Source organism: Schistocerca nitens, chromosome 4 (genome assembly GCF_023898315.1).
Source record: "Schistocerca nitens isolate TAMUIC-IGC-003100 chromosome 4, iqSchNite1.1, whole genome shotgun sequence".
Classification (NCBI taxonomy): Eukaryota; Metazoa; Arthropoda; class Insecta; order Orthoptera; family Acrididae; genus Schistocerca; species Schistocerca nitens.
Genome location: NC_064617.1, coordinates 294,532,565 through 294,542,646, shown reverse-complemented (window position 1 = coordinate 294,542,646; position 10,082 = coordinate 294,532,565). Strand labels below are relative to the sequence as shown.

The window sequence follows — 10,082 nt, the reverse complement described above, 5'->3', positions numbered from 1 at the left end:
GCCGATCCGAACTGGCAATCACTGTGACTCAATCTCCATTTTCGAAACCCATTTTTACGACAAAAGCACGCTGTTCTCCATTCCACTCATCCATTATTACTGAATAGTGAGGTTGTTTACGGCTCAAGGTCCCCGTCCAGCAGTGTTCAAAATGGTTCAAGTGGCTCTGAGCACTATCGGACTTAACTTTTGAGGTCATCAGTCCCCTAGAACTTAGAACTACTTAAAACCTAACTAACCTAAGGACATCACACATATCCATGCCGGAGGCAGGATTCGAACCTGCGACCGTAGCGGTCGCGCGGTTCCAGACTAGCACCTAGAACCGCTCGGCCACCCCGGCCAGCTCCAGCAGTGTGGTCAAATGTATAGAGCGACCCAAGTGTCCGCTAACAGCTGAAACAATACTTCACGGAAGAATGTAGACAGAGAGGTAAGAACTGACACACATGCTTGAAATGACATGGGGTCTCAGTGAAACCAAAAAAGTGCACAAAATGACAAAAAGATGGCATTTCATACAACACAAAAGCAGCAGTTAGCATTACAAGTGATCTTTTTAGCAAGGACGATGTTCTTTATAACAAATGTTCAACATGTCGGCCATCGTTCATCAACAATACCTGTAGTCGAAGGACAACGGTATGAATGGCACCGCACAGCGTATCGGCAGTATGGTGAGAAAATGCCCTCCGATGTCGTCTTTTAGCATCATCAATGAGGTCGGGCGATCGCCGCAGACGAGCGATTTCAGGTAACACCACAATCAATAATCCCACGGTTTGAGGACGGAGCGACGTGGCGTAGTTGCACGCTGGTCTCGCATTTGGAAGGTTGACGATTTCGGCCGCCCTGTTGTAGGTTTTCCGTGATTTGCCTAAATCGCTTCAGGTAAATGCTGGGATGGTTCCTTTGAAAGAGCATGGCTGACTTGCTTCCCCATCCTTCCCTGATCTGATGGAACCGATGACCTCGCTGTATGGTTCATTCCCCCAAATCAACCAACCATCGAAGCAAACAACAGATTGAGGTCTGGTGACCCGAGAGGCCAAGCATGACGGACGTGGCGTCTCACCAAGCGATCCTCTCCAAACGATGTGCGCAAGAGATCTAGGAGAGTGCCATCCCGCATAAAAGTCGTACCTTCCAGCAGGGATGATGCGATTCTGTAACACCACCAACGCCCGTCACGCCAACAGTTTGAAAGCAGCATCCCGAAGAGAAAGGGTCCGATCACTATTGATGTGAATCCACTCCACACCACGAATTTCTCGTCATGAAGTGGGGTTTCCACGACAGCTCTAGTATTTTTGGTAGCCCAAATTCTGCAGTTGCGGGTCTTCTCATACGGCGTCACTGAATTTTTCCTGTCCAGCACAATCTATTGTCCGGATTTTGGTTTAAATAAAACCCCATGTCATTTCATGCCAGTGTGTCAAGTTTTACTTCTTTACCTATATTATTCCGTGATTTAGACAATTTCCAAATATTATTGCTAATCTGAAGGTCACGCACAACTTCATATCAGAAACGGGCGAAGGCCTGCATTAGAAGTCAGAAGAACAATTCCAAATAACACATATTAAGATAAGGACTTCGTTTTAAAACAAACTGTAACACGGCTGAAGGCCTTAGTACAAAAGAAGTGAAATTATTACTCTGCTGAAGGCCACAAACAATTTCAAATAACGAACGGCTGAAGGCCTGAATTAGAAGTTATGAAAACAAATCAAAATAGCACTTTTAAAATAAATCCCTTGCTCTTAAAACAAGTTTGCTTAAAAAAACTTACTGTAACACGGCTGAAGGCCTTATCACCAAAGAGATGGAATTATTGCTCGACTGAAGGCCACTCCAAAAATAATTAGATAATTACAAACATCCTTAAAACAAACATCACAGTATAAGGAATCAGGACAAGCGGTTCTCAGCAAGTGGTCCAAGGGTCGGCCTGGGAAGGTAACTCAAACATAAGGTAAGGTGAGACAGGCAACCAAGAGTTGTACTCACCTAACAGGATGACAACTCACACTAGGGGTAGCTTAAGCACCAACCGACCGACTAACCAATCCGCCTAACGTCCGATCACCGGTACAACGATGGCATATTTTTAGGCAAGGGCGAAGAGACAGACTACGTCTTCAGAGAACATCCAAGGCCGAAGGAAACACTAGAACCAAGGTAGATCCCCCCAAAAATATGCACAGTACAATAAAAGAGGCTGTCGAACTACACGCCCTGTCTGACAGCATCAACACAACGAGATGGCGTTTCATACAACACAAAAGCAGCAGTTAGCATAACAACTGATCTTTGTAGCAAGGACGATGTTCTTTATAACAAATCAACATGTCGGCCATCGTTCATCAACAATACCTGTAGTCGAAGGACAACGGTATGAATAGCACCGCACAGCGTATCGGCAGTATGGTGAGAAAATGCCCTCTGATGTCGTCTTTTAGCATCATCAATGAGGTCGGGCGATTGCCGCAGACGAGCGATTTCAGGTAACACCACAATCAATAATCCCACGGTTTGAGGACGGAGCGACGTGGCGTAGTTGCACGCTGGTCTCGCATTTGGAAGGTTGACGATTTCGGCCGCCCTGTTGTAGGTTTTCCGTGATTTGCCTAAATCGCTTCAGGTAAATGCTGGGATGGTTCCTTTGAAAGAGCATGGCTGACTTGCTTCCCCATCCTTCCCTGATCTGATGGAACCGATGACCTCGCTGTATGGTTCATTCCCCCAAATCAACCAACCATCGAAGCAAACAACAGATTGAGGTCTGGTGACCCGAGAGGCCAAGCATGACGGACGTGGCGTCTCACCAAGCGATCCTCTCCAAACGATGTGCGCAAGAGATCTAGGAGAGTGCCATCCCGCATAAAAGTCGTACCTTCCAGCAGGTGTTTATCAGCCAGGATAGAAATGATGCGATTCTGTAACCCGTCACGCCAACAGTTTTAAAAGCAGCATCTCGAAGAGAAAGGGTCCGATCTCGGTTGGTGTGGTAAATCTACTCCACACCACGACTTTCTCGTCGTCTCCACGACAGCTCTAGGATTTTTGGTAGCCCAAATTCTGCAGTTGCGGGTCTTCTCATACGGCGTCACTTATTTGTTCCTGTCCAGCACCATCTGTTGTCCAGTTTTTGGTTTAAATAAAACCCCGTGTCACTTCACGCAAGTGTGTCAAGTTTTACCTCTTTACCAACATTATTCCCTGATTTAGACAATTTTCAAATGTTAACGGACTTTTGGGTCATCCTGCAAATGGCTGCCACTATGTGTACGGATGTCACTACGTATTTAAAAAAATCTCCGTTTTTCTGTGTCGCCGTTTTACTCTTACCAGTAAATACGCATACGTAGAAGAGTGTACGTGGTCTACAATGTTAGTAAGAAGGTCCGTTCACAAGAGTATTTGTCGCGTATTTTGAATTGTTCTCATTCAAACTGCACAATTCGTTTACTGAAATTAACACAAATCCGCGACTAATAATTGTACTCTAACAGGACATTAGATGATTCTCAGACTTGTAATAATTTATGTTGTCCTCAGTTTTTATTTCAAAATCTAAAAAAATCTGGGAGCCCCACAGCTTTGACAGACTTATTGTGACTGGGCCACTTAGACCTAGTCAGAAACCATTTGAATTCTAACAAAATTTTATTTGAAATAAATGAGGTTGTTGTCCTATGGTCTACAATGCTTCAGCGACATTTCACATTGTTGTAACAACAGGTAAGCGTATATCAACTACATCATTAGTTCAAATGGTTCAAATGGCTCTGAGCACTATGGGACTTAACATCTGAGATCATCAGTCCCCTAGAACTTAGGACTACTTAAACCCAACTAACCTAAGGACATCACACACATCCATGCCCGAGGCAGGATTCGAGCCTACGACTGTAGCGGTCGGGTGGTACCAGACTGAAGCGCCTAAAACCGCTCGGCCACACCTTTTCACTAATGAGAATAATACTAAATTCAATGATGAATAACAAATAGATGAACACGGCTGCAACATTTCACCGCCTCGAAAGACTTCACTCATTGGCGCCAGGCTCAGCGGTCCTGGGAGCAACAACCCGCCGACCAAAGGCGAGATCTGAGAATAGTCGAGGTTGCATTAGCAGTTAACTCTTGACTCAACTTAAAACATCCAGGGTTCGGTGTGCAAGGAAGTTGCCGCTCTCGCAGCTACCCCTCTACCCGGCAGTGGCAGCACGCCGCCAGCGGTCCCGGCTTGCCTGCGTGCTGCATGGACCTGCTCGCTTCTGCGCCCCCAACCAACCTCATGTCCGTTTGCCACACCTCAAGAAATCCTGTACGCAGACAACATTAAAATAACTGCTCATTCAAAACCACAAGATACACACGGATCCTGGGAAAACAATTCCACCAACAACTCACAATACTAAAACCAGTCACTGTGAAACGACACGGACGAATTATTAGTCGGCACAAACACAGAGAAGCCAGAAGCGGTCGGAAGACCAAATGCACGTCGTCCGTTACGACGACCGACCGAATGACCAACCAACGGTCGTCCCCACTCAAGTCAGGCACGGGGAAGATCCCAGAATAAATCGTCGACTGACAATTTATTCAAAATGGCTCTGAGCACTATGGGACTCAACTGCTGTGGTCATAAGTCCCCTAGAACTTAGAACTACTTAAACCTAACTAACCTAAGGACATCACACACATCCATGCCCGAGGCAGGATTCGAACCTGCGACCGTAGCGGTCGTGCGGTTCCAGACTGTAGCGCCTTTAACCGCTCTGCCACTCCGGCCGGCGACAATTTATTGCCGTGAGGTAACTTCGATGAGCAGAAACACACACACACACACACACACACACACACACACACACACAAGTGAAAGTTGCACTACTCGAATATCGCGGTCCATTCAACTAAAACTCGCTGAACCCGCTCCTTGACGTGGTCGTGCACTCTCGCGACCACATCCTTCCGTCGGACAGTGCATGTGTGTCGCTAGTGGTCGGGCGAGTACTGGCTGTCCGGACCTCACTGCTGCTCCGTCCCAACTCAACTAACTGGACACACGACGACCCGGAAATACTACAGGCCGCTCCAAAGATGGTACCACAGTACGCGCTATCGATAAGCACTGCTGCTGCCACTCACGGACAGACAAGGAGAGCAAACGTAGTGGCGCCAGTGGACACACTAAGGAAACTAGAAGCCACTGTCGCTTTCACAAGACGCCAAGCTATGAAAGGCATCAACGCGAGCTGCACATGGCTCAGTGAGCATAATAAATATATTATACGTAACTGTATTTAATAAGCATCTATTATTCCGCATCATAGTCTAGTGACTAGTGCTCTGGGCTGTCACCGTTGTGGTCCTGGCTTCGAAACTCGGTCTAGCCATAGGTGATTGTTTCGGTAGGAAGGCGGCGCTGGAATAGGCTTTCTCACGATTATCCCTTTACCCCCTCAGTGTGCCGATTGTCTAGATGAAATCGTCTATCATCCGTCTCACCTTGGGGCTTGTACGCAGCATATGTTTACTTTCTACTTATTGTCTGTTTTAGGTTTTGTTGTATTTCTTTGTAATTTATTTTATTGCATTGTATTTAATTCTACTTTAGTTTATTTTTCTTTATTTTTACATTTTTATTTTAGGGCTACAAACATTCTCCGTCCTACACCAGGACCTATGTCGTCATTTTCACTTTTCATAACTAGAGAGATGTGATTCTGAATGAAATCAACAGAGAATTGACCTCGGTATCACAAGTCAAAGATGCGACTTTCACTCCTATTGCAAGTCAGGAACTGAAGGCGTATTTCGGTCTTCTTATATTAGCTGGTGTGTACAGATCTGCTGGAGAATCTCTTGAAGAGCTATGGGACAACATTAATAGTTGGCCAGTTTTTTGTGTAACGATGTCACTGCAGCGTTTCCATACAGTCAGCAGATCTCTCAGATTTGACAACAAGGAAGATCGACCGGCCAGGCGACGTCATGATAAACTGGCTGCTTTCTGGAACAGTTGCCTAAAATATCGTTCCTAACGAAGATGTCACAGTGGATGAGCAACTGGTTCCATTCAATGGAAGCTGTCCCTTCCGGTATTCAATACCTTCAAAATCGAAAGGGAATTATGGATTAAAATTGTGGTTATTATCTGACGTAAAAGCAGCAGATGTTTGTACGGCAGAAGTGATGCAGGAAAACCGGAAAATGGACCACGAGAAACAAATCAATGTTGTTTTAAGGCTTTCTGTAAGTATTGAGAAAACTTGACGAAACATCAGCACCACATCTTTACGGATTACATCCTGGCCAAAGACCTTGTCAATAAAAATCTAACATTAGCGGGAACTCTCAGGAAAAAAAAGGGCCTGAAGTAATACTGCATTACAACAAAAGGAAAGGAGAAGTTGACACGACAGATAAACTTGACAGCACTTATTCCTGCTCAAGGTCACAATGTGTACCAAATGACGGCCTGTTTGTTTGCTCTATAACGTACAAGATATTGCTGCAGTAAACGCCTCTGTGTTGTGTGTACACATTAATCCAGAGTATAATCAAAATAAATTGTACAGAAGGCGGCTATTTGTAAGAGAACTTGGATATGAGCTAACAAAACCAATTCGAGAGGAAAGAATGACCAAAAATCTAACAAGATCAAAGTGAGTTTGGATAATATTGTAGGAACGAGTTCAAAGAGCAAAAGAACAGGAGTTCAAGAGCAAAAGAACAGAAAGAGGGCGGTGCAAAGAGTGTGGATCGAAGAACGACCGAAAGAAAAAAAGTGTAATACATGTCAATCATTCCTCTGCCAAGAGCATGCAGATATTTGCTGCAAGAATTTCATAAGTTATGCGATAAACATAGAAATTGAGTTCAATATACTTCCTCAAAGTCAAATTTTGTAATTTAATTTAAATTTTATAATAATTATTGTCTGCAATTAATGTTGAAACTTAAGTTCTAATGTGTCTTTTTCTGCAAAAAAGTAATTTTATGTACCATGTAAGAATAATTTATTTTTCAACAAAAATTTTGTAAATGATTTTTAATTTTGTAGAAATTATGTTCGGTAAATGTAGATAATTTCCAGTTTTTCTACAGAAAAAGCCATCTGCAAAATATAATTTGAAGTGCCACCTAAGCCTAAAACACTTATTTTAATAGCGGATCTAACTGATTCATACACAATATGTGTATTTCAATTTGGAACACCATACGAGGGTTAAGCATAACACACAATTACAATGGCTCACTCCATGAAGCTGCATTTATCAAGCCTACACTGGTTAATTTTAACGCATAGCATACCTCCAGGAACTCATGGTGGAGATTAAAGTATGACTCTTTGGCAAACACTGCATATTTGAAATTCGTCTTACACAACATGTGTATTTCAATTTGGAACACCATACGAGGGTTAAGCATAACACACAATTACAATGGCTCACTCCATGAAGCTGCATTTATCAAGCCTACACTGGTTAATTTTAACGCATAGCATACCTCCAGGAACTCATGGTGGAGATTAAAGTATGACTCTTTGGCAAACACTGCATATTTGAAATACGTCTTTAATGGGCAAATTGTTCCAAAATCAGTATTTATAATTTTGAATCAGTTTTCTGACTGCGAGAATATATACATCCGCGGAAAGTCAACAATGAACAGCACATTCACTTCCTTTCACACACCGTGAGCTGTACTCTGCACACATCTACAGAAACTCATAAGAAACAAGAATTATACGCTGATAACGCAGTCTGCTTGGCAAATTCTACTTATGTACGACATCTGTCGTTCCTGGTATCATATTGGAGCGTTTCCTCTGTAGAATAACTCTTCAATTTGAGACCTACTTCCGCATTAGCCCTATCCCCCTCCCCCAACGATTGTTATCTAATGGTGGCATATATCAGTTCCTGTAATTTTTCGTAGAGGTTTTTCATCTCCATATCAATCAGACTGTCAGCACGTTAGTGCATACACTACTCATGGTATTCATTCTCATGTTTCTGCGATATTTGGGTTGGTAGCTGATTTTCTTCAACATTACCCTTTAAAGGAAGAGTCACGGAACTCAGCAACAGCCATTATTGATAAATATAATTCAGCGCACTTTCTTTGTTACGTGCAACCCTTAAGTAACCTATCTGTTTTTCATTGTCTATAGAACAAAAATTTACATTTACAAAACATCATGATACAATGAGTAAGTATTTGCCTTTGTTTTAGGAATGAAAACGTATTGTCACGTCGTAGTAACTGAAAGAAGAATAGCGGTTTAGTATGGGCCAGTGGGAGGTAAGGGCCACTTGGTGTTTCTCAAGTGCCGTCAGACAGCGAACACATGCGCTGCGTGGAATCGAGCGCAGACGTCACTTAGCCATTTGCTAAACTTGAGGGATGGAGTGTCGAATTTGCATTATTGTTTTTGAGAGTAGAAGCTAGTTAACGGCGTAGTTTTCAGCATCTCTTTGAAGTGTTGCACATAAGAAGTAATATTTTCATTCAAGTATTAATATCTAAGTAGTCTTGTGCAGACTGTATTGCAATAATGAAGTGCTGTTCACTCACTCCAGCTTCTGTTTGCGCCATGCTTTAATGTACAATGTCATTCTGGTAGTACATAAGCACATGCTTTTGGTTTTAGGATATTAGAACAAGGTTCAACAAGAAGACTGCCAGTGAGGATCAACAAGATTGGTTGAGACTGCAACGAAGCAAGCGGTTTCAAGTGTTCTGAAGACAAAATGACTGAAAGTGTTGCTGTCGATCATTTTAGTATAACTCGAATTACACTGCAAAGGAGATTAAAATCAGATGCAAAGAATCAGCAGACATGCGTGACACACTTCAGATGGGATTTTTCAAACCAACTTTGTTTATGGGGAATTTTTGAAGAAAACTGGATCCAGTGTGAAATATGTGAGGCGTGGGCACGTCACCTTTGAGCAGACATTGATATTCCATTGTACTATGGCAAACTTTTCTGTTTTTTTTTTCGCTTTCAAATATGAAAATTAGACTAGCACCATGTGAAAGAACGAAAATACATTCTAGTGGAATAAAAACGACGAACCACGGAGGAATTATCCAAATGGGGCGGAAATCGGTAGATGTGATGCAAGTATACAGAGAAATAAATGTTTACAATTTCAGAAAAATTGGATGGTTTCTTCAAGAGAAGGCGCTTCACAAATTTAGCAAGTCAATAACGCGTCGGTTCACCTCTGGCCTTTATAAAGGAGTTATTCGGCTTGGCACTAATTGATAGAGTTTTTGGGTGTGGACCTGAGGGATATCAAATCAAATTCTGTCCAATTGGCGTACTAGATCATCAAAATCCCGAGATGGTTGGAGGGACGTGCCAATAATTAATGGGGAAGAGGTCCGGCAACCTTGCCAGACAAGACAGGGTTTGGCAAGCACGAAGACAAGCGGTAGATTCTCTCGCCGTGTGTTGAAATATGAGCCGAGGATGGCTTGCCATGAAGGACAACCAAACGGGGAGTAGAATATCGTCGACATACTATTGTGCCGCGAATGACAACCGTAGGAACAGCACCCTAGACCACCACTCCGATTCCTCGGGCCATATGGCGGGCTACAGTCATGTTGGCATTCCACGTTACCCAGGGCGTCTCCAGACGCGTCCTCGGTCTGGAATATCATTGACTGGAGTAGAAATGTCTTCAGTGATGAGCCCCGCTTCGAGCTGAGCCTCGATGACCAACGAAGACCTGTCCAGCGGATTGTATGTTGCTACGACATGCCAAAGTCAGACTGTTTCCGAACACATCCCAGCAAAAAGAGAATCGCCGATAACTGGCGTGGTTGTACCTTGTGATTGGTTAGTAGTAAACATAGTTTTTTAAAAGCGTTGAAGCTGATTTGTTTACACACTCTAGAAACATTACATTTTCCCAGTTTTCCTTTAGTAACACACATCAGTTTAACGTCAATGGTGAACTAAATACAAAGTTGATGAGCTGAGTCTCAGCATATTATAGTACCGGTAAATGAACAATAATGAATACAGAAATAATGCGCACTGTAGAGGC

At 43.2% G+C, this 10,082-nt stretch overlaps 1 non-coding gene across 1 annotated transcript; it reads right to left on the bottom strand.

Annotated features, from left to right (window-relative positions):
- Window positions 1-261: 261 nt before the first annotated feature.
- Trnas-gga (transfer RNA serine (anticodon GGA)) lies at window positions 262-343 on the bottom strand. The gene is given in 2 exon segments: window positions 262-296; window positions 306-343. It is a non-coding gene; the product is annotated as a tRNA-Ser (tRNA).
- Window positions 344-10,082: the final 9,739 nt, after the last annotated feature.